Source organism: Bubalus kerabau, chromosome 13 (assembly GCF_029407905.1).
Source record: "Bubalus kerabau isolate K-KA32 ecotype Philippines breed swamp buffalo chromosome 13, PCC_UOA_SB_1v2, whole genome shotgun sequence".
Classification (NCBI taxonomy): Eukaryota; Metazoa; Chordata; class Mammalia; order Artiodactyla; family Bovidae; genus Bubalus; species Bubalus kerabau.
The window spans coordinates 68801943-68827589 of NC_073636.1; the positions used below are offsets into that span (position 1 = coordinate 68801943).

Consider the following 25647-nt stretch of genomic DNA (forward strand, 5'->3'; position numbering starts at 1 on the left):
TTGCAGTGGTGTCTCTTGCTGTGGAGCACGGGCTCTAGGCACACGGGTTCAGCAGTTGTGGCACAGGGTCTCAGTTGCCCCGGAGCATGTGCGATCCTTCCAGACCAGGGAATGAACCCTCATTCCCTGCATCGGTAGGCAGACTCCCAACCGCTGGACCTCGAGGGAAGATCCTGTGCTTTAGTTTCACAAGGGCAGAACTCTCATGTTCTTTCTCCAGTCCTGGGCTTCAGTATTAGGAAGTCCTCATGCCTTTGTATACCAGATCTCATGCTCAAAAGCAGTGATTCTGCAGGTGTGGTCCATTGGCCAGTGGCATCAACCTCACCTCAGCACTTGTTAGAAATGCAGATGTTGAGGCCCCAGCCCAGATGATCTGAATAAAAAGCTGTGAGGATGGGTCCCAAACCTCTGTGGTTGAACAATTGCTCCAGGTGATCCTCATAGGATTTCAAATTTGGAACTGGCTCAAGGGCAGTGTGACTTTCTGTGACACATGGTGCTCTGCCATTAAGAAGGTTTGCAATCAATTTGGCAGGTTAGAATCCAAGAGCCTAGATCAGTGACTAAGAGCCTGAACTTGAATGTCAGAGGTTTCCCTGTTCTTCTGTCTATCTCAGCATTCCCCAGCCTAAGAGTACTAATGGCATTTGGGACTGGTTAATTCTTTGTTGTCATGACTGGTTTCATGCACTGTAGGCTGTTAAGCAACATCACTTGCTTTTACTTCTTGCTGCTGCTGCTGCTAAGTCGCTTCAGTCATGTCCGACTCTGCGTGACACCATAGACGGCAGCCCACCAGACTTCCCTACCCCTGGGATTCTCTAGGCAAGAACACTGGAGTGGGTTGCCATTTCCTTCTCCAATGCATGACAGTGAAAAGTGAAAGTAAAGTCGCTCAGTCATGCCTGACTCTTAGTGACCCCACGGACTGCAGTCTACCAGGCTCCTCTGTTCATGGATTTTCCAGGCAAGAGTACTGGAGTGGGGTGCCATTGCCTTCTCCGTTTTACTTCCTAGATGCCAACAATGCTCCCCCTACCCCAAGTTGTGACAAACTGTCTCTGTTGTTGTTGTCATGTCTGACTTTATGTGACCCCATGGACTACATTGTGCCAGGCTCCTTCATCCTCCACTATCTCCCAGAGTTTGCTTAAACACATGTCCATTGAATTGATGATGCTAAGTAGCCATCTCATCCTCTGTCTCCCCCTTCTCCTCCTGCCTGCGACCTTTCCCAGCATCAGGGTCTTTTCCAATGAGTTGGTACTTCGCATCAGGTGGCCAAAGTAGGGGAGCTTCAGCTTCAGCATCAGTCCTTCCAATGAATATTCAGGGTTGACTTCCTTTAGGATTTACTGGTTTGATTTCCCAGCAGTCCAAGACAGTGTCAAATATCCCCTTGGATGCAAGATCATCGCTGGGGGAGGACTCCTGATCTATTTGCATTAGTTGAGAGTTTATCTTACTGAGTATTCTCCATGTTCACAAAGTAAATGGTCTCCTATAAAAAAACAACAACAAGGGCCACCTCAAATATGTTTGGATGGATTCAATGTAAACACTGGAACATCTTTAGAATCATATGTGTCTTATCAAAGTTGTCATGTGGGTTAGGTATTATTATTAATATTTTAGTTATTATTGTAAATGAATAAGACATAGAACATGAAAGGTCTATTATGAGTCAGTTATTGTTAATATTACCATTTGTTTGAATTATTAGTCTCCTTATCTCATGAATTGTCTATACAGAAGTGAGTTGTTGTTAATCTATTGTCATTCCTTTCATCTCTTGAAAGACCTGAAATTGCCTTGATTTTACACATGCACTTTCTCCCTTTAAGGAGAAAGGATCATAAAGAATTAAATTCTCATCAGTTTTGCTTTAGCATATATTCCTTCCACTTAGAAAAATGTAGTGAGCCTGCTATTAAATTCATCTATTTTCTTCACTCTCCTGAAGGGATGATCAGACACATCTGGATAGCTTCTTTTCTCCTCCCTCCAAATCTCAGCAACATACTCTGCACAACCTGTTTTTGCAAAGGAAAACAGGTTCTATCCGTACCCCTACCCCCATCCCATGAACATTGTGGTCCGCATATGAATAAGGAGACCCTTTTCAAATAAACTCCCTGGAGTGTGCCAGGATCACAGCTGCTATCCATGTCCTTAACTCTGTAACAGCAAACATCTGAATCAAGAGGGAAAGAGTCAGTAAACCATCCGGATGTTTTGTTGATGCTTGGCCATGCATTTAGAAGTTGTGCAATGTCTGGATGACAACCTAGGATTTTGGCTTTCTATGGGGCTGTTTGGTATTGTGTAGACACAGGCCTTATCTTAACATGGCCATAATTTACGAGTTCAGGACTTAAAATTCAATCCAAATCTTTTGGAAACTGAATCCATTCACTCCTGAAAAAAACGTAAGTATGTGTTTTTAAAGCAATAAGACTTGGAAAGTTTATTAAAAAGTCTCAAAAGACATTTGGACATCAAATAACTCTTAAAAATGCAATGTTTTTGTGATTTAAATGAATAAGAAACATATGGATTAAATTTCCTTTAAATTGCTCGCAAGATTAAAAATCGGGGGAAAAAATGCTCAGGGCCAAATGTGTTTTGGGTTTTCCAGTCCCAAGTGTGGTTGAAACAGAGCTTGAGTCATGAATAGCACCCACACTGCTGCTGGGGTACCCCCTCCTCAAATCTGTTTGAGGACTAGAGTTTTATTCACAGAGCATTTGCTCTCACTCAGCCAAGCAACCGCACACACCACTGAACAGAACCGTAATAACAAACATTAACAATTAAAATATCTGCTAATTTGCAGCTAGCCAAAAACAAATAGCACACTTCAAAGTCAAGCTAAAGATGGCTCTTTTTAACATTCTGCAGAATCTGAAAGTGATTAAAAGAGAAATTACATCTGAGAAAGGAGTGGCTTCAAGTGTTATTTAAAAGTGGGCAGGGATGGACCTTCCAACAGCCAAGCTAGCTTGAGCAGCAACCCAGCTCTGGGCTTGTCATCCTTGGGCTCAGATACCAACTTAAATTCATCTCTGAGAGTTCTAAACTAAGCCAGAGGGCTCTAAACTAAGCCTGAGAAGACCAACTTGGCAGTCATGGTGTGGATGAGCCTGGAAACTTAGTTCTCCACCATAGGGGGTCTTCATTTGGTTTCTGCAACACACCTAACACCTCCTCTTGCCAACCCAATTGGCAAGAATCAGTTTAATCTTGTTGGTGACCAAAATATACCTTAAAGTGTAAAATGTATGCCTTAATCTGATTGCCTCTTTCATATCAGTCTTCTTTTTTTTTTTTTGGTTGGGGGTCAAATTATTATTATTCTTTTAGAAAATCCCTTGTCTTTTTTTTAAAAGGCACAATGATTTTTATTTTGTTATTATTTTTTAATTTATTTATTTTTGGTCAGGCCAAATTTGGTATTGCAGGGGATGCGAGATCCTAGTTCTCAGACCAAACCCATGCCCCCTACAATGGAAGCACAGTCTTAACCACAGGGAAGTCTGTGGGGGGTCAAATTATTTGACCCTCTATTTCTGCTTCTTCAGATAAAAATAACAGACCCGCTTTTCTTAGTTTACCATTCTTTATCTAGACCCTGGAGGCAAAGAGATCTCTGAAGGAAGGATTGCAAAGTCTGTCTGACCTTGCCTTCTTTTCCTAATCGACTCTCCTGAAGAAAATTTCCACCCCACTTCCTCTCTACCCCTTCTTGCCCCCTGTCCCCAGCTATAATCTTATGACTTATATTTAGGAATTTTATTACCGTTAGGGGTGCATTTATTATCTCCCTTTATTAAGTTTCCCATCAGATCTCTGAAACTCTTATGTTTCGGAAAGTTACTTATTTGTTCCACAAATATTTGCTAAGCTCATACTATGTGCCAGGTACTTTTTTTTTTTTTTTTTGCAAATCAGACATTTTACTTATTTATTCATTTGTCTGTGCCACAGCGCATGTGGGATCTTAGTTCCCTGACTTAGTTCCCTGACACAGTGCATGCCTCCTTCATTGGAAGCACAGAGTCTCTACTACTGGACTGCCAGATAAGTCCTGCCAGGTACATATTTGTTGGAGATACTTCTGTAAAGAGAACAATTAACAGTAGATGAATAAATAAATGGATATTCTGGAGGAAGAGTCATTATGAAGGACTGAGTGCAGAGCTAGTCCTTATTTTGGTGTTACAGGTGATGAGTGAATTGAGTGAGGCTGATTCAAGGCAGTTAATGGCAATCAGTTGATTGATGAACATATTTTATACTAAGGTGTGAATGACTGAGAGCACAACTTGATAACAAAATTTCTTTCTCTTCCTAACCCTAAGAAAAATATCTTTTCCCAAAAAAACCTCCAATTGGTGATCTTCAACCAGCACTGGGAAGTCTTTTTGGTAAGAAAACATCAGTTTCTTATCTTGTGCTCTCCAAGTAGCAAAGCTGGCCCTGCTTTCTCTGCACAATTCTACTGTAACTTATAGATTGTAACTCCATTTGGTCTTAGCCTTCAGCTTTGTCAAAGGCTTTCATTAAGAGTCATTTTAGCCAAGCTTCTCTAAATCTTCCTCTGTCTTGCTTTTTTCCATATGTGTTCAAATTTTTGTATATAGGTGCAGCAGGTAGTGGGGCTTCCCAGGTGGCTCAGTAGGTAAAGAATCCACTGCTAATGCAGGAGACACAGTATATGCAGATTTGACCCTGGGTTGGGAAGATCCCCTGGAGGAGAGCATGATAACCCACTCCAATATTCTTGCCTGGAGAATCCCATGGACAGAGGAGCCTGGTGGGCTACAGTCCATGGGGTCACAAAGAGTCGGACACGATGGAAGTGACTCAGCACACGTGCACAGCAGGTAATAGTATCAAAGATGAGTTTATTCTCAATTTGTTTCTGATTCCTTATGACCAATGACTGTGACTTGTAAATTATCATGCTTGTCACTCTAGGTGACATACATTGATTATGGACCACAAAGAGTCATCAGCCCTAAAGATTTAACAGAAAAAAAAAAAAGATGATGAGCAACCAATGAAGGTCACTGGTCTCAAGGAACACATAATCCTCACTGTATTATTTATTTCAAATTTTCCTTTCCTTTAAAAAATTAAGATAACATTTATATACAGTGAAATATATAGATCTTAAGTGAAGTGTAACAATCCACTAAATGTCAACTGATATTTGATACACGTGTGTATAGGAATATACCCATTTTGATCAAGAAAAATAACATTTCCATTACCCCAGAAAAAAATTTTCATGCTCCTTTTCAGTCATATCTACAACCTATCCCCAAAATAGGCAACCACTGTTCTGATTACTATTGTTATAGACCAGTTGACCTGTTCTTGAACTTCATGCAAATGACATTGTATGGTAGGTACATTTTATGACATCTTTTGTTAAAAATACTATTTATGAGATTCAGCTACCTTCCCTGTATTTTGTGCTTGTTCAATACCTAACAACACGATAAAGGTAAATCAAGAATACAGTCTAAGCTCGTTGAGTGGCTTGGAGACAAAGCGTGGTACCGATTTGGTAAGTATCCAGATCAAGATTTAGAAACACTTGGTTAAAGGGATAGATGCTTCTCATTTTTATCTCCATGAATCAAGCCTTGTAGAAGTAGCTGCAGTATTAATGTGTCATTGCAATATCTATAATGCCATGACCATGGGTGTATTTTAAAAACTCCAAAGGTACGTCTAAATAACATAACCCAGGTGGAGAACTACTATCCTGTCATGAGTGTGAGAAAGGCAACGTGAACTTACTGTTCTTTTAGCAGGTTGCAATTTCTACCTGCTTCTTTATGCTGTGAATATCTCACTGTGATTTTAGTATTTATAATTCATGTCTTATAGGCTATACCTTCTAAAAGTCAGCCAACAGTTCTATGCTCTGAAGAAGCAGTGATCTGTGTCAGTGGTGAAGAAAAACAGGGCTGTGTTGGCCACTCCATTGAGGACAATTCCTTAAGGCAGGATAAAGGTAGTTTTGACTTTCTATGATTTTTCACTGTATTAGTTGGAAGGCTGTGCTGTGATAGCAGATTAATTTTAGAATGAATGGAGATGTACTCCTTGTTCAGATTACAAGTCCAATCAAGAGATACACATTGCTCAGATTCTCAAGCTGACAGCTTACTGTGTTTGGATTGGCTGGTCTCTGAGGTCTCCAAAGGAGGGTATGAAAAAAACAGATGCTTTTAAGGATCAGACCTGGGAATGACTTTCATCAGACCTCAAACTTTGCTGCATCTTAGAATCATCAGGGGAACTTTAAATTTTTTTCAATATCCAGGCTGTGCCCAATACCAATTAAATCAGAATTTCAGGTTGAGATTCATGTATCAGTATGTTTTAAATTTCTCTAGATGATTCCAATGTGTAGCTGAATGTAAGACTCAGCAGCTTATATCACTTCTGCTCACACTCCATTGGCCAGCTGTATGTATATATATTTATCTCCTCCTTCTTGAGCCTCCCTCCACCCCCATCCCACCCCTCTAGGTCATTAGAGAGCAGTGAGCTGAGTTCTCTGTGCTATATAGCAGTTTCCCACTGCTGCTACTGCTACTGCTAAGTCGCTTCAGTCGTGTCCGACTCTGTGCGACCCCATAGACGGCAGCCCACCAGGCGCCCCCGTCCCTGGGATTCTCCAGGCAAGAACACTGGAGTGGGCTGCCATTTCCTTCTCCAATGCATGAAAGTGAAAAGTGAAAGTGAAGTTGCTCAGTCGTATCCGACTATTCGCGACCCCATGGACTGCAGCCAACCAGGCTCCTCTGTCCATGGGATTTTCCAAGCAAGAGTACTGGAGTGGGGTGCCATTGCCTTCTCTGAGTTTCCCACTAGCTATCTATTTTACACATGGTAGTGTGTATATGTCAGGGCGATTCTCTTGGTTAGAGTTTTAACCAAGGGACCAATGAATTATTTTAACTTGGATCAGTTATGATGCAGGGCAAATGTGGATGAGATCAGGCCAACGAGAAAGTCTCTGAGGTCGTTTGGGACAAGCTGGTGGTGGCCTGGATTAAGGTGGCACAAGAATAGATGTGTCTGAGGGAAATTTAAGAGACTGAACACAGGGATTATAGATCTGAATCATGAATTGCACAGTGGGGATGGGGTAAGGTTAATAGGATTCATGAGTTTCTTACATAATCAACCAAATACTGAATGGGGGAGTCACGAGGGCAGTTATCAGAGGGAAGAGTGAATGACAGTGAAGTGATGAAATGGAGTAGTGTGCAAAGGTACCACTTTCAAGAAGTACGTTTCAGAATGGTGTGATGTAGGGCGAGCTGGGATGCTGGCTTGTCTAGCTATTAATAGCACAGAATTTGCTTTGCACTTAACTGTTGTCCTTCGTGTCTATAGCTCCTTGGGGAGCCATTCGACAGGAGAAGGTGAATGTTAATTTAGGATACCTATGCCTCCCTTTGTACTTAACTTGAGACTCCTGGCTTATCCAACTGTCTGCCTGTCTGCCTATCTTTGAATCCATATCATGTAAAGAAGAGTAAAAAGCTCAGCATACTCAATATAGGAAATAAAAAACCCAAAACACCCTCTTGACTGAGTTGGCTTGGTCCTGGCTAAAAGGCATTGGCTCAGGAAAATTCTCTTGTAAACCTTTGCTTTCCATTCTAGTCCAGGAAAATGTTGTCTTACGTGCCTCAACATTTGGAATGGAAATTTGGAAATATTGACCCAGGGAGTAGTCTACCAATGTTTTTGAAATCTGCCTCACCCTGTGACCTTACCACTAGATCAAAAGACATTGAGTCTTTCTTCTCAATGCTTACTAAATAATCTGGTATATAGTAACTGTTTTAATGATTTTGGGCTGTGACCTACACTGGTAATGATTTTTAAGTTCTTTCTTCCCTGCAATGGCTCTTTCCCAGGGTTCTCTGAGTGGCTGGTGGACAAGTCAATGCAAGAATGTTCTCAGACTGGTTCAGTCTACTTCCAAGGCGCAAATTTTCTCTACTCTAATAGTTTTTTGTAACTTAGATATAATTCACTTACCATGAAACTCAACCCTTTAAAACATGCAATTCCATGATGCTAGTATATTCGAAAGGTTATTCAATTATCGAATTTCATTACCTAAATCCAGAACATTTTCATCACCCCAAGAAGGTCCCCAAATCCATTAGGAATCCCTCATTAGTCCTACCTCCTACATGGTGGCAACAACTAATCTGCTTTTTATCTCTATGGATTTACTTCTTCTAAACACTTCTATATGGAATCATACCTTATGTAGCCTTTCATGTCTGGGTTCTTTCGCTTAACAATGTTTTCAGGGTTCACTCATGTTGCATGGTATATCATTACTTCATTCCCTTTTAAGGCAGAATGGTATCCTGTTGTATGGATATACCACATTTTATTTATCCACTGTCAGTTGATGGGCTTTTAGGTTGTTTGCACATTTTGGCTATTATAAAAAATGTTTCATTGTTCTTGCAATTTTAAGAATAGTTGGTGAGTAGACATGTACCCTTCAAGTTACGGAAGGCTCACAGAACAGCTGGGTTAACCAAACTCTAAGTCTCATTTCCTTTTGATTTCCTTCACAAACCTACAGATGCCTTGCTTCTAGGTAGAAAAGACTATCAATGCAGAAAAATCTTGCTAAACTATAGTGAACTTTTCTTTTTAATTAATTCAAAGCAAAGGGAAAACTAGAACAAATCCAGTCACAGTGAAGCTCATTTTGTGGACACCTGCAATAAAATATCTCTAAATTTCCAGGTTTCCCTCAGTAGAAACAGGTGGTCAGGAATCTGCCCAATTTTAGTGGGAGGATGTGTTTTCTTTTTTAAGCAGGAAACAGGAAGAGAGGAGAGAAAAATTGCACCAGTGACTTACATGACACTTCAGTTCCCCCAGTTGATTCAGTTTCTAGTATTTTCAGACTCTTGAACTTAAGTCCTTCTGATAATGCCAAAGGCTCCGCATTCTGAGATGATACATTTTTGGATGGTTCTCTCTTGGACATAGATTATTCATGTTTGTGTATTAGTTGCTAAGTTGGTTCCAACTCTTTGTGACCCCATGGACTGTAGCCCACCAGGCTCTTCTGTCCATGGGGATTGTCCAGGCAAGAATACTGGAGTGGATTGCCATTCCCTTCTCCAGGCTATCTTCCCGACCTGGGGAATCAAACCCTGGTCTCCTGTGTTGCAGGCAGATCCTTTACCCTCTGAGCTACAAGAATCTGCCTGCAAAATGGGAGACCTGGGTTTGATCCCTGGGTTGGGAAGATCCCCTGGAGAAGGGAACAGCTACCCACTCCAGTATTCTGGCCTGGAGAATTCCATGGACTGTATAGTCCATGGGGTCATAAAGAGTTGGACACAACTAAGCGACTTTCACTTTCAAGAGTACCCTATATTCATGTTTAGGTCTTCCCAACCCTGACCATGACTTATCCTAAGCCAGCCCAAGTTAGTGTCTCATCTCTGTCCCTTGTCCTGTGCCAAAATATGGAAAGATTTGTTTTTTTGGCTATATACATTCCTTGAGATTTGATCTCAGTCATGGTATCTTATCTTTCCCTAAGGCTGCAGCTTCCAAACTGCTTCAGGAGGCAGGCCATCATGGATAAGTACAGAGACTGGTGAGTGGACATCAGGTTGCATGCTTGGAGCCCAAAGAGCATGTACCACTTTTGCACATTCCAATGTTTGAGGGTGCACAATTGCACGAGCAAACAGAGCTGCCCACAACTGGCTAATTGCAGAGGCAATCATCACCCTGGCTCCTTCCAAATGAGCAGAGAGCAGCTAATTGTGCTCACAATTGGCTGATTGAGCTCACAGTCAGTAAATTGCTGCTGTAACTGTTTGTGCATACAATTTTGCACCTGGGAGTAACTGCGGGCGATGGGGTCTAACACACTTTGAAAGAACATTAAACAGTACAACATCCAAGAAATCCAATCCCATCCAGCCAGCCTGGGGAATTTGAGCTGGGGAGGGGAGACACACGTCTTAAATTGGAGTTGGGGTATCTCAGACTCTGAAGCTAAGCCTCAGGGTACACATTACAACTTAGCGCTCTGCTCCTACCACTTCATATATCTCTGGCTTCACACTCAGAGCTCACTGCTCAGCCAGCAAAACATCTCAGTCACAGGAAGGGTCAGAGAGTGTCGTGCTTAGAACAGGAGTTCTGAACTCAGGATACCTTGGTTCAAATTTGAGCTTTTCCGCTTCTCTGCTGGGGAGCCCTGGGAAGCTTCAATTTTTTTATCTGTAAAATGGTGGTGGTGGCAATAAAAGTACTCAGGCTTGCTGTGCAGATTAAATAAAATAATGCCTGAAAATTGTGACTATAGATTTACTCAAAGAATGTTTTATTTATTCACTTTTTGATTCACAATATCAATCAAAGTTTGGACATCACTTGCTACCCCATGGAGTGCCTTACACTCTGATTTTTATGACAATTGCTGATACATTGGTGTTAGCATTAAAAGATTTTTGTTTTTCTCCTTGCTAGCTACAGGACTCAGGCCAGGTTGCTTAATTTCTGTAAGCCACAGTTTACCAATCTGCAAAATGGGGATGAATATATCATCATAGGTAGATAGGCAGCCCTGTCTTATGGGGCTGTTGCGAGGATTAAACAAGGCAATGTAAGTGAGTGGTTGCTTCCTAAACATTTTGTAAGTGTTAGCTCCTGCTGTTTTAATTACTATTATGAGGTGCTGGAGAAGACACTTGAGAGTCCCTTGGACAGCAAGGAGACCAAATCAGTCAGTCCTAATGGAAAACAACCCTGAATATTCATTGGAAGGACTGAAGCTGAAGCTCCAATACTTCGGCCACCTGACTCGAAGAGCTGACTCATTGGAAAAGACCCTGGTGCTGGGAAAGATGGAAAGCAAAAGAAGAAGGAGGCAGCAGAGGATGAGATGGTTAGATAACATCACTGACTCAATGGACATGAATTTGAGCAAACTCTGGGAGACAGTGGAGGACAGAGGAGCCTGGTGTGCTGAGTCCGTGGAGTTGTAAAGAGTCGGATATAACTTACTGTATAACAACAATAAAGCTCTGTGAAAGGAGAATGGCATCAGGGCTGGCATTTGGGGGACTTTTAGCCAATACTACTATGTCACTCATGCCCGCAGTGTGTCAAACTCCTACCCACTGCCCTGACCGGATGGACTGTTTCAGACAGAAAGGAGGTATGTGAGTCCTGTGGCCGACTGTCATGCTTGGGCCCTTCCCAGATCTATGTGAGGAGACAAGTAAGGTTTGAACCCAGAGAGATACAGGGTCCTGATCCTTGTGTGTGCCTGGCCCTGGCTCATTTCTTGGTCCCTGATAGAGATGATTTTATAGGGTTCTTACTCTCAGCAAGAGAAAAGAGATAAGGACAAGCTTTGGCAGGATCCGGAAATTAATCCAGGGGAGGCAGACATTGTGTCTCTAAATGTAATTGAATCTCCCTGGTGTCTGGTGGGGGCGGGGGATGGAGCGAAGACCTTCTGACTTTAATGTCTGCGGGGGTGGGGTGTGGGACATGGGACCGGGGAGGGGAGGGAAGGGACGGGGAGGGGGCCGCACTGCTCGGAGCTAAGCCGGCTCCCTGGCCACAGCTTCTTTCTCTTTCCTCTTCAGGACTGCCACCATTCATCCTGTCCCTTTGGAAGTTCCTGGCACCTGATACAGCTACAGTTTGGTGGGCACACTCCCCCTCCTTTGCTGTCTAAGGATGCAAGCTCATGGGTCTCTTGATGGTAAACTGGACTTTACTGTTGATAGATAGGGATGCAGGCAAAGGTGAGGGGCTAAGATTTTAGAATCCCAGAGATTCTCTAGCATCGCTTTAAATTTTTTCTTTTAAATTTATTTTATTTGTATTAGTAGTAGTAGTATTTTAACTGCGCTGGGTCTTCATTGCTGCACAGGCTTTTCTCTAGTTGCAGCGCGCAGGGATACTCTCTAGTTATGGTGCGCAGGCTTCTCATTGGAGTGGCTTCTCTTGTTGAAAGAACGGGCTCTAGAGCTCGGGCTTAGTAGTTGTGGTGTACAGGCTTAGTTGCCCTGTGGTATATGCTGCTACTGCTAAGTCACTTCAGTCGTGTCCGACTCTGTGCGACCCCATAGACGGCAGCCCAGCCCTGCCGTCCCTGGGATTCTCCAGGCAAGAACACCGGAGTGGGTTGCCATTTCCTCCTCCAATGCATGAAAGTGAAAGTGAAGTCGCTCAGTCGTGTCCGACTCTTAACGACCCCATGGACTGCAGCCTACCAGGCTCCTCCGTCGATGGGATTTTCCAGGCAAGAGTACTGGCGTAGGATGCGGATTATGGGATCTCCCCAAATCAGAGATTGAACTAGTGTCTCCTGCATTGCAAGGCGGATTCTTAGCCACTGGACTACCAGGGAAGCTCTAGCACTGCTTTTTGTTTCCAACTCATATGTGGTGTGTTAGTTTGCTAAGACCACCAGAGCAAAGTATTACAGACTGAGTGCCTTAAACGACAGATATTTATTTCTTACCTTCTTGAAGGGCTAGAAGTCAATGTATTAATATCTGCAGGTTGGGTTTCTCCTGAGGCCTCTCTCCCTGGTTTGTATACGGTGACTGCTGGCTGTAAGATCATATTGTCTCTTTCTCTGGGCAAGCACATCCCTTGTGTCTTTTTGTGTTTACAAATTTCTTTGTCTTATGAGGACACCAGTCAGATTGGTTTAAGGCCCACCCTGAAGACTTCATTTTAATTTAACCACCCCTTTCACCTGTATTTCCAAATATGGTTATATTCTCAGGTACTGGGGACAAGGGCTTCATCATATGAATTTGGGAGGAACACAGTTATGCACATAAAGCGGTAAGTTGCTCCAGTTGTGTCTGACTCTGTGGCCCTGTGGACTGTAGCTTGCCAGGCCCCTCTGTCCATGGAATTCTCCAGGCAAGAATACTGGAGTGGGTTGCCATTTGCCATTTGTCCTCCAGGGGATCTTCCCAACCCAGGGATTGAACCTGTATCTCTTAGTCTCCTGCATTGGCAGGCAGATTCTTTACCGCTAGCGCCACCTGGGAAGCCCTATACAAATACATGAGATTCTCAGAATTCCCAAGAAATGTTCTTTCCTTAGAGATAAAACCAATTGCACTCAGATCCCAACTCAGCCAATGGTAGTTGTGTGACCTCCTTACACAAGGCAAGTAACTCAGCTTCATTATTAGGGTGACCACAGGTCTCAATTTGCCTGGAATTTTTTGTTTATATCTATTGTCCCAACATAATTATAAGAGAACCCTCTTTCATTCTTAAATGAAATCCTGGTTTGAATGATAAATTGTGTGATCACTCTGCATTACTTTCAGATCTGAATCACAAGATGTTCAGGGTTTTCAGGAGATGCTGGAGAAGTACCCCTAAAGCCACCTGGTACTTAGTAAATGTGACTGTCCCTTTTGCATGCAACTTCGTATTTTCCAATCCCAATTCCCCTGGTCAGGAAGGCTCCTTTTGCTTGTGGAACTCTTTGCTCAGGATGCAGCCTGAGATGATGTCAAGGTAGACCAGTAAGCCTAGACCACTGTTTATCCAAGCCCACCCCTGCCACATGTAACTGGCATTTTAAGGGCCTCCAGACTGGGTGAAAGCCAAGTTAAAGGGCCTCGCTACCCTAGAAAAATTTTCATCTCTATCATCAGTATTGGCAGTACAAGTACACTTGATTGGATTAAGATTTCTTGACTACAAGCAACAGAAACAGCATCTTGATTAAATGGAAGGAAGTGAAGAAAGAACCTAATTATAAAAGTAGTTTGCAGAATCAAAGGAAAAATTAAGCCACCAAGCCTCAGAAAGAAGAGGGTCCAGAGTGGTTCCTGTGATTGTTGGTTCAAGGGTGAATGAATGGGCACTTTTTTTTGATAAATTAAAAATACACAGAAACATAATATAATGTAATGTAATATAATATATACACAGAAATACTAAATAAACATTAATCTCTCTCCCAATCCAGTTTTGATAATAGTATTCATTTGCTATATTTGCTATTTGCTTTTGGTGGAGTTTTTATTATTATTTTGTTCCTGTTTTGTTTGGTTGAATAAACAAACAAAACCAACTTAATTTCCCAGGCTCTAGTCCTATTCTCTCTACTGTTCAGAGGTAAACAGTGGTGTGAGCTTGTGCCTCCTTCCAGGATTCCTGATTTACGTGCATTTCTAAGACCAATATGGCAGACAAGTCTCTCTCTTGGCCCTACTGTCTGTATAACTCATGTCCCTAGAGCCAGGTTCTTGGGACTGCTTCTGATGGGCATGACCTCTGTCACATGCCTACTCTCAGGGCCCCTCATAACTTTTATGGACCTGGAGCGATTATGCCTTTGAGGGCTCCATTTTCCATCAGAAAAAAATTGAGAGTTATATTTTACTACTGTATTGTTATAAGGACAAATGTAATACAGTCTGGTTTATATCCTTTTTTTTTTTTCTCTTGATTTCCATAGAGGTCATAACATTCCCTGGTCTCCCAAAGGTATTCTGGGCAGTAGACTCAGTACCTATTGTGACTTATGGAAATAAGTTGGCCATGCCCATTCCTGAGGTCATTCAGGGAAAAGGCAAGGCCTGAGATAAAATCAGGGGATTTCCAGGAAGCCCTCTAGGGTTCTCAGGGGCTGGAGCCCAAGGTCTAGCTGCAGATACAGCCCTGTTATGCCACAGGCCCAAGCTTATCCTGAGAAATTCCTCCACGTCCATCCCTTGAGCAGACTCTAGGCTGGGTCAGGCTCCTGGAGGGGTACATCTTCCCACTTGTGACTTTCAGACATCCTTGATCACATGTGGTGGCATTGAGGATTGTTTTCTAGAGCTTTCACTGGGAAAGACTCTCCTCTCTGCCCACCTGTGTAAGTTTCTTCACTTGCTCATTTAAGGAACAAGGACTGCGGCTCTGTGCTATCTCCCAGACACTCTGTGATGTCTCTTAGAGCTCAGAGATTGATGAGGTCACACCCGGACCCTGAAAGGCATCACAGTGTCAAGTGGAAACAGACCACTTCCTGAAGTACATGTGTCACAATGTAGTGAGGACATGGGGTAGTTGGAGGCCATTCTTGATTCTCCCGGTTACAGAGGAGATCTAACCCCTCCTGCTCCTTCTGGCTCAACCCATCTTTGGGAGGTCATATTCACTAGGACCCACTCTGTCTCTCTTGACTTCTTTTTCATCAAGTAATAAACCCTATCTTATCAATTCTATGCTGTGCATATTTTAAAAGCCATTTACCAAATCTGAAAACAGGTTATGATTGATTGCCTCTTATAAACACTTTTGGCCAGGTAACAGTTGGGACATAGCTGTCATTGCCTTTACATACATAAACCTGGTCTGAAAACTCTGTTGATACTTTCTGATAAGATCAGGAGAGCGTCTGCAAGTCACTGGCAGAGTGGGAGTGGTCAGTAACCTGGAAGAAGACCCCAGAGACTGTAGCTCTTAACCAGTAGTATTGCATATAATTTTTTATGTATGCCAAGAGCCATAAAAATAAATCTGAAAGAGCTTTTTAATAATTAGAAAATAAAATTTCTAAGGCATCAGGGAATACTGTGCCATGATTTAATTGGTGGCATTTTTTTTCTTTCTTAATAGTGCATAAAATAATGATGTCTTTAATCAATGATGACTTAGATTTGATAAAATAAGTCATAACTACAAACCTCACAGGGGCTCCAAGGGGATCATTGTATTTTTTTAACACATAGCAGAGTGTCTGGTCCTTAGTGGATGCCATATGTATATATAGGCTATCTGACATAGTTATTTAAAATATATACACAAAAGAATGAAAGGAGGGAAGACAATACACTAGTAATAGACTTAGACTATCTTTCTATTTCTTATGAATTTAATTGCAGATAACACCAGGACTTTCCCTGAAAGCAGGGGTTGGCCAACTTTTCCTGTAAAGGGCCAGGAACCTAAATAGTATATATTTTAGGTTTTGTGGGCCATATAGTTTTTGTTACAACTGCTCAACTCTGCTGTTTTAGCATGAAAACAGCCATAGGCAATATGCAAACAAGCTGCTGTGTGCCAATAAAACTTTATTTACAAAAACAAGCAACTGACAGTGTTTCACCCATGGGCCACACTTTACCAACTGCTGTGTGTGTGTGTGTGCATGTGTGTATGTGTGTGTGTGTGCATGCGTGCATGTGAGTGCTCAGTTGCTCAGTCATGTCCCACTCTTTGCAACCTCATAGATTGTAGCCTGCCAGACTCCTCTGTCTATGGATTTCCTAGGCAAGACTACTGGAGTGGGTGGCTGGTTCCTATTCCAGGTGATCTTCCTGACCCAGGGATGGAACCCACGTCTCTTGTATCTCCTGCATTGGCAGGTGTGTTCTTTGCTACTGAGCTATCTGGAAAGCCCACCAACTGCTCTAAAGCAGTGGTTTTCAACTGTGACTATGTACAATAAGGTTAAATTTCAGATTCCTGAGCCCTCCTCCTGATGGCTCTAATAAAGATAGTGATCTTTTTTTTTTTTTTTTTTTGAGAGACACTTCTAAAATATTTTGGTGAATTAGTTACCCTTGGGAGGTACCTGCAACTCTTCTAGAAAAACTCTTCCTGGAATATAGGGCAAGAGCCTCAACAAGCAGAGGTCAGAATTTCTTGATATCCTATTTACCCTGGCATAAGTACTTTCCCTTTATTTGGATGGTATCTGGAATAGTCTTTGTATTATTAGAAGTTAAATTGAATGGGAGGATTAGACAGTTGTTTTAAGAAGACAGATGTCTCATCACCCACCCAGGTTAAAAGATAAATGGTCCAAAAATGAAATTATGCCCCTTTAGTTCTTTAGTCAAGAGGAGAGTCCTCATTCTAATGGGTAGCAAGAATCCTAGGGGCCAGGAGTGGGCCCAGGTTGGGCTTGTGGTGAGAGAAGAAACCATTGCAGACCAAGCCTTGTCTGTTGATGTCAGAGTCTGATGTGGCTGCCACGTGTGCATGTCTGTGCAGACCCGTATCAGGGAAACAGTCGATGCAAAGGAACTAGCCAGGCATCTCTTCAATGAGCCTATTAGAATGGTGACTTCTTTTTCAGAGAACAAAGCCCTCTTAAATTTGTTAGTTTATTTGTTCAAGAGACAAGTAAACGGTTTTGAAAAATCTGTGTGAGATTTTAATCTGGTTAATTGTCTTTAAATACCTCTTGCCTGGGGATAGTAACCTTTTCAATACTAGAGTTAGTCAGGAAAATGCAGGGAATGAGAAATCATTTGGTAATATAATAATGATAATATTTATGTACTGGGGACAAAACAAAGACCTTCCATGCATTGATTCATTCAGCTCTTAAAGCAACTCTCAGTGTAGATTCTACAATTATCCCCGAGAACCAGAGACTCTGAGAATTTAGGTCGCTATGCAGGGCTACAACTCGTAAGCATCAGAGCCACAATTGAAGTCTAAGAGGAGAAACCAGGATTCACAAACTGACTGGGGTTGGGCTTACCCTGAAGGATATGACCTCTAGGATGAAGGATATGACCTCTAGGATGAGGATGAACAAAATCAGGGTTCTCTTACCAAAGGAGAAGAAAAATGGCTGGACAGATAATTGACAGTGTTGCTAAAAGTGGGAAACACTTTATACTAAAAATGTATCATAATAAGTTTCACTATAGTGAAGTTATGGGTATTTTGTATCTTGGGATACCCAATGAAGGACCATCTCCCGAGCCATCCAGTTCAGAAGGACAGTATGCAATTACAGAGAGCAGGCAAAGGGGGCTCCACCAATCAGACCTCATGCCTGCCTCACAGAGTCTGGGCTTTTGATACCAAGAGAAAGTCTGTACCCTATGTGTAGTTGGTCAAGTCCTTGTCAAGAATGGTACAGGAACTGGAAAAGTGCTGAATCTGTAAACAGGTGATGAGATAAAGTCCAGCTGAAGCAGTCTGGAGAAGACAAAACCTGACAGCTGATGTCCTGATGGAGGGCCTGTGTTTCCCAGTCTCCCCAGTATGAGATATAGGCAATGATGTAAGGTAAGAAACAGAGATATAGGCAATATGAAGCAGTGATGAGCTCAGGCGCTCTCTCTGTTGGGACAGTATTTCTATGAGCCAACCAAGCGTGACCATTTCTAACCAGGAACGTGCCTTCCGATAATGAACTATCTTCTATGCACACCACTCAATGTGCTTGCTTCATCTTTGTCAGTTAAATTCTCCCTATTTCCCTTACCGGTAACTGACAAGGATCTATTTTCTCTTTATTCCATGTGAAGGAGAGGGATTTTGGAGGCTGAGGGTGGTACGACTGGGATTTGATGTCACCATCCTCATAACTCAGGTTCGCCACTTCTGTCCCCATGACTGCTGGGCCTCGGCAAAACCTCTAACCTCAGATTTTCCCCAAACGCATAATAAGGAGAAGGGTCTTTACTTATTTATGATGAACTCTGTTACTTGCATGAGAGATGTTCCAATGTAAGTGTTATTACAAGGTCCAATTTACTGTCCAGAAAGAAGCAATCCTGATAGAAATCTTTCATTTAATTAAAATTGATTTTAAAATTGCCTGATCAATAGTGAGTTAAAAATTCATCCTGGCTCAGTGAGGGGTGGGAGAGAGGTCCTGAACATCCTGAGTGGAGGGGTCTTGGCTTGAGAGGCGGGCTGGGCTTCTCTGGCCTTGCTTAGCTGGCCAACGTCTTGTGCCTTCCCCTGTGGTCCAGATGGCCAAGCCCTCCCTGAGAGAGGGAGGGCACATGGAAAAATCAACTCTCATTGCTTGCTTTTTGAGCAGGAAAGCTCTAAAATTGCAACCAGCCATTCTAGTTAAGCCTGAGCCATTTCATTTACTGGGAACCAATAAAAAAATTGACTTCCTTACTTTTGGACACATTTCCTTAAAAGTTACCTCCTACAGGTGCTGAAGGTCCTTTCTCTGTATCCAGTCGACTACTCCTGTCAGAGAAGCTGGAGCTGTGTCCTGCCCTCCCAAGCCCTCCGCCTCCACGTGCCATCATCTGCTGAAGCTTGTCAGTTCAACCCCTGCCTTGTCTGTCCTTCTCCATCCCCATGGCTCCTGCCCTGGGCCAAGCCCCCTTCACCTCTCACCTGAACATTTTAATAGACGCTGTGCTCGTCTCCCTGGCTGTGGTTGCCCACCTGTCTAATCCACTCTCTGTGCTCTGACTTGAGAGATCTCCTTAAAGCAAGGTCATCTTGGGTCACTGCTGCTCAAAAATCTATGATGATCCCGATTTTAATACAGAATTGAGTCCAAATGCCCCAGGGGGCATCCTGAGACATCTGTAATCAAGCAAGTAATGTCCTTTCCAGCAAGTAACATCCTCTACGTGTCTCCCAGGAGGATACTATTCTCTCCTCTCCTTCCAGATTCCACCCTCAGCACTCTGCGATCCCACTGCACTCTCCCAGTCTCTGTGGCTGTGCCCATGCTAGTTACCCTGTCTCCAACATGCATTTATTCTCTTGACAAGTGTTCATTTGGACAATGCTATGTGAGCTGGGGAGAGGTGGTGTGTCTAATGCAGGAGGCCCCTGCTCTTCTGGAGCTGACATTCCAGTGAAGAGGTGAGCTATTTAAAATAGATAAAGAAATGAAGAAGTAGTAGTGTTATGAAGACTGTAGTACTGTTACTTAGTTGCTAAGTCGTGTCCAGCTCCTTGTGACCTCGTGGACCATAGGCCGCCAGGCTCCTCTATCCATGGGATTCCTCCAGCAGGAACACTGGAGTGGCTATTTCCTTCTCCAGGGGATCTTCCCCACCCAGGGACTGAACTCACATCTCCTGTGTCTCCTGCATTGGCAGGTGGATTCTTTACCACTGTGCTACCTGGGAAGCCTACAGAATGTGGTACTTTTGTGAATGAAGTCAATATGGTGATGATAATGCAGGCTTGGGGCAGGGTTGAAGGGGTGGTATCCAGTCATGAAGGCAGGGATGAGATTTCAAAGTGAGAGCCTTTAACCTGAATTGGGAAGGATGTGGGCACAGGTTGGGGGGTGGTGTATTTAAGACTTGTTAGCAGAGCAGGCAGAGGGGACAGTGATTCTAAAAAGCCAAGGTGGGAGAGACAGTATACTCTAGGAAATCCAATGCATTTAGAATATAGGGAATTTTTTTTTTTTTTTTAACATCAGGGGATGAAGGTAGGAAGTCAAATGCCAGGTCATGTGGGACTATGCAGGCCATGGAAGGGGTCTGAATTATACCCCAACTGTGTTGGTTTCCTGCGTGTGTGTGCTAAATTACTTCAGTTGTGTCCGACTCTTTGCAACCCTATAGACTAGCCTCTCAGGCTCCTCTGTCCATAGGATTCTCCAGGCAAGAATACTGGAATGGGTTCCCATGCCCTTCTCGAGGGGATCTTCCAGATCCAGGTATTGAACTTATGTCTCTTCTGTCTCCTGCATTGACAGGCAGGTTCTTTTACCAGTAGCGCCACCTGGGAAGCCTCCTGGGGCCGCTGAAACAAAGTATTACAAACCAGACTTAAAACAGTAGACATGTGTTGCTGCACAGTTCTGAAGGCTGGCAGCCTGAAATCAAGGTGCTGGCAGGGCCGTACCCCCTCCAAAGCCCTAGGGAAGGCTTCTTCCTTGCCTTGTCCAGCTTCTGGTAGCCCGGGCACTTCTTGGTTTATGGCAGCATTACTCCAACCCCTCCCTGTGTTCATATGGTTGTCTTCCCTCTGTGACTACATCAGTTTCCAAACACCCCTTTTCTCATAAAGACACCAGTTTTGGACCAAGGCCCACCCTAATGACCTCATCTCCACCTCCTTAAATCTGCAAAGAATCTATTTTCAAATAAAGTGATGTCACTTTCACAGGTACTGGGAGTGAGGACGTCAACACACACACACACACACACACACACACACACACACATATATATGTATATACTGTTCTTTTTTTTTTTTTCCATTGAGAGGGTGGGGAACACAATTTGACCCATAACCCAAAGTGATAGGGGAAGCTTTTAAAAGATTTCAGGAGTGGGCAATTCTTTCTATTTTACTTTGAGGATAATCCCTTTGGTTTCTGTTAGAAAATGAAACAGGTGAAGCCAGGGATTAGACTTCCAGGTGTGAGATGATGGTGGCGGCTGACTTGGAGATAAGTGGGTGTATCCAGATGTGTTTGGCCCCAAACAGACAGGACCAGTCATGCACATTCTAAATGTAATTTACATTCTATACCCTCTGTGATGCCCTGCAAGCCACTCCTTTTCTTTGTGCTTCCCTAGCCTTTGGCTGTACCTTTACTTGGCCTGTATTTAGTTTTACCCTGTTTTAGAATCATATACAGTGCTGCCTCCAGGAAAAAGGGAGCAAGTGTTAAAAGCTGCACTTAACAGAGCTCCGGCAGGCTAAGAGTTTTTCCACAAGGGAGGGGCCTTGTAGGTAGAAGGAATGGCAGGTACTGGGTTTAAAGGCAAGGAAAGTTTAGTCTGGGATAAGGTACTTGCTGAGGGGTTTACATTGATCACCTGGGAAAGAAGTTCCCAAAGAACGAGATACCACAAAACGTATGACTATCTTGGGTTTGGGTCTTCCCTGGTGGCTCAGTGGTAAAGAATCTGCCTGCCAGTGCAGGAGATGTGGAGACACAGGCTCAATCCCTGGGCTGGGAAGACCCCCTGGAGGAGGAAGTGGCAACCCACTCCAGTATTCTCGCCTGGAAAATCCCATGAACAGAGGAGCCTGGCTGATTACAGTCCATGAAGTTGCAAAGAGTTGGGCATGACTGAGCACTGCACTGCAGAGTTATATATGAAGGAAGACTGTCAGGAGTGAAGGTCCATGTTATACAGGAGGGCATTTGGCTAAATGAGGAAGAGGGAAGAGATGGCACACACAGCTGTCCTGAAGTGGGATGGTAGAAGAGTTGAGACTTTCATGGAGAGACTTCCTGGGCCAAAGCCAAAGACTCACATCTGAGCATTGTGGAGAGGGAGGGGAAGTAGGAAGAGCCAAGGATGTGGAGCTCCATAGAAACCCAGGAGTGAGCTGTTGGGGGCTCAGGGGGCACAGCGCTGCTCAAAAGGAAGAAGAGAAAGGGCTTATACTCTCTCTTGCTTATACTGTAGTCTGCCTGTGGGATAACCTAGGACATATATATCTGCTTTATATCTTGTGAGGCATTGTTATCACATGTATTTGTAGCTCTGGGGTTATAAGGAGAAGGTGAACAGCTCATAGATTCTAGCACTTTTAGAGCAGACAGTGGCCATAGTGGTTATGGTTAGACATTACCCTCAAGCACAATCATGGAACCCTGATGAGCAATCAGCACAGAAGAACCAGATAGATCTGCCTGTGTGATCCTGCAAGAAGCTTGTGGATGCCTGAGAAGATCTGGGAGAAGCTAGTGGACATGGTCATTTTCCATGTCCAGGGCATGAACTCCCTTTGATGCTGGGCGTTCCCCACTGTATGAGACTTGGGGAAAGGCCCAGCCTTCCTCTGCCTGGAGAATCACAAAGGACGTGTACTCACTATCCCTGCTTCTTTTAAGGCAGTGCTGGGGCGCATGACCTCTGCTCAGCCAGACATACTGTTTCAAGGCTTTGCACTGGGATGTGGGGAAGCTAAGACACAGTGCCAGTGGAGAAACTACTTTGGAGTGGGTGGTGATGGCAAAGCAACAGGAGAAACATCCAGTTCTAAGAGCGGAGGAGCTGGCAGCCTTGCTGTCCTCAGTGTTTGGTGGGGGTGGTAGTGGGGTTACTGAAGTATGGCCATAGGGTAGACTGAATAATGCTGCCCACTCAAACCATAGCAAATCCTTAGAACCTGTGGGTGTTGCCTTATATGGTAAAATTGGAGATTTATGTAAGGATCTTGAGAGGAGGTATTTATCCTCTATTATCTACCTGAGCCCTAAATGCCATGAAATGCGCTGTTATAAGAAAGAAGCGGAGGGTGTTTTAAGAGAGCTACATGGAGGAGAAGGTGATGTGGCCAGCATGCAAACACTGGAAGAACACGGCCATAAGTCAAGAAGTGCCTGGAGCCACCAGAAGTTGGAAGAGTCAAGGATTTTCCCTGGAATGTTGAGGAATTTTTTGAGCTTGCAACACACATTAAGTTTTGACTTCTGGCCTCCAGGACTGTTGGAGAAAATATTCCTGTTGTTTTAAGCTACCACATTTGTAATACTTTATTAAAGCAGCTCAGAAATAAATACAGGCTGTATAGCCAACCTTCCTCCTATTTGATTTCTGTGCTTGGTTGTTCATTGTCTGATGGGCTCTTGGTTCTGTCTTCTCTGGTTTGAACAGAGGCGATGACAGCTTTGGCTGTCCTCGTGCCTTTGGCTAAAAGGCACAGGAGAATGGAGAGCTCACTGTCAGCCCCTCCAGCTGGCAGCCTATCACGTGTTTTCTGGACTGAGTTTGGTGTCATGTACTGAGATGTGAGTGTGGCTTCAGCATGTGAGGGAAGGATTCTGCACTGGGACAACCAAGAGGAGAGCATCGCGAGGGTTAGAGCTGGTCTGTGCAACAGGAGTATGTGGGTGCGAGCTCTCGGTCTAGCACTCACCAGCTGTGTGACAATGAGCAGGTCATTTAAGCTTTCTGAGCATCTCCATCTATGGGGGATCTTGGTTAAGGGGCTTGTCTGAGTTTATGCAGATAGTAAGTACAGTAGTCCAGCTTGGATCTGACTGATTTATTAATCATTTGTAGGAAAATATTTATTGAGCTAGTATTTTGAGCAAGTCATTGTGTCAGATATGGAGGGGGATGTTTTTACTGTTATCAGGGAAGGAAGAGCTTAAACAAGTGGTGGTGAGTGTGGTGCTGCTATAAAGGAGAAGCAGAGGGGTCTTTAGATCCAGTGCTCTGGCCACCTGTTGTCAAGAGCTGAGTCACTGGAAAAGACCCCGATGCGGGGAAAGATTGAGGGCAGGAGGAGAAGGGGGCAACAGAGGATGAGGTGGTTGGATGGCATCTTCAACTTAATGGACAAGAGTTTGAGCAAGCTCTGGGAGTTGGTGATGGACAAGGAAGGCTGGTGTGCTGCAGTCCATGAGGTTGCAAAAAGTCAGACATGACTGAGTGACTGAACAACAACAGGAGGGGTCTTTTGGAAGCATATAGAAAGGAAAACAAGAAATGGGGATCAAAAATGGTTTAACTAATATTCTAATATAAGATCCTCTATTTTATCTATTATTATCTAAAATGCAGACAGTTTAAGCACAGAGCCGCTAATTTCAGTGTTACTCATAATATCAGGAAGTTGGAAGCAACCGAAGTACACACCACAAGGGAATAACTAAATAAACAATGTCAAATTGTGGCATACAATAAGAGTCACTTAGTGAAAGTGAAGTGCAAGTGAAGTCACTCAGTCGTGTCTGACTCTTTGCGACCTGTGGACTGTAGCCCACCAAGCTCCTCCATCCATGGGATTCTCCAGGCAAGAATACAGGAGTGGGTTGCCGTTTCCTTCTGCATTTTCCTTTAAGAGTCACTTAAAATGGTGTTAATTATTTCTAATGTTATGAGAAAATGTATAGTTAATGTGTAAAGAATAAAGGTCATGAAGTTGTTTTTACAGTGTAATCTCACGCATATTTGGGAGGATGAAAAGGAAAGAGCCTAGGTCATTTCTGAGTGGTTCTAGAAGTTGTGGCTAATTTAAATTTTTTTTCTTTTATTTTCAAACATTTACTAAATTCTCTAGCAAACCAAAGCCAAAATAATAATAAAGCCTTGAGAAGTATTCATACTTTTGTTGGGTACCTACTCTAATGTCATGACCATTTGAAAGTGTCAGTTGCTTGGTTGTGTCCAGCTCTGTGACCCCTCGGGCTGTAGCGCACCAGGCTCCTCTGTCCATGGGACTCTCCAGGCAAGTACACTGGAGTGGGTTGCCATTTCCTTCTCTAGGGGATCTTCCCAACCCAGGGACCGAACCTAGGTCTCCGGCATTTCAGGTGGATTCGTTACCATTTGAGCCACCAGGGATGCCCTCATGACCATTTATGTGGCACTAAAAGATTTAGGAGGGAATCAGAATCCATGTCTAGGACTTACCTGGAAGGACCTGCCACCTTTTTCAAAAACCCAAACAAGTACATGCTGCTATAGAAAATAGGATAGCGCTAATGGATTAAAAAGATCTTCATGACCCAGATAATCACAATGGTGTGATCACTGACCTAGAGCCAGACATCCTGGAATGTGAAGTCAAGTGGGCCTTAGAAAGCATCACTATGAACAAAGCTAGTGGAGGTGATGGAATTCCAGTTGAGCTATTCCAAATCCTGAAAGATGATGCTGTGAAAGTGCTGCACTCAATATGCAAGCAAATTTGGAAAACTCAGCAGTGGCCACAGGACTGGAAAAGGTCAGTTTTCATTCCAATCCCAAAGAAAGGCAATGCCAAAGAATGCTCAGACTACCATACAATTGTACTCATCTCACACGCTAGTAAAGTAATGCTCAAAATTCTCCAAGCCAGGCTTCAGCAATACGTGAACCGTGAACTTCCTGATGTTCAAGCTGGTTTTAGAAAAGGCAGAGGAACCAGAGATCA

At 43.4% G+C, this 25647-nt stretch overlaps 1 long non-coding RNA gene across 1 annotated transcript; it reads left to right on the forward strand.

Moving 5' to 3' along the window:
- Nucleotides 1–5902: 5902 nt before the first annotated feature.
- On the forward strand, nucleotides 5903–11113 carry LOC129625160 (uncharacterized). The gene is made up of 3 exons (XR_008701290.1): nucleotides 5903–6031; nucleotides 9623–9679; nucleotides 10861–11113. It is a non-coding gene; the product is annotated as an uncharacterized LOC129625160 (long non-coding RNA).
- Nucleotides 11114–25647: the final 14534 nt, after the last annotated feature.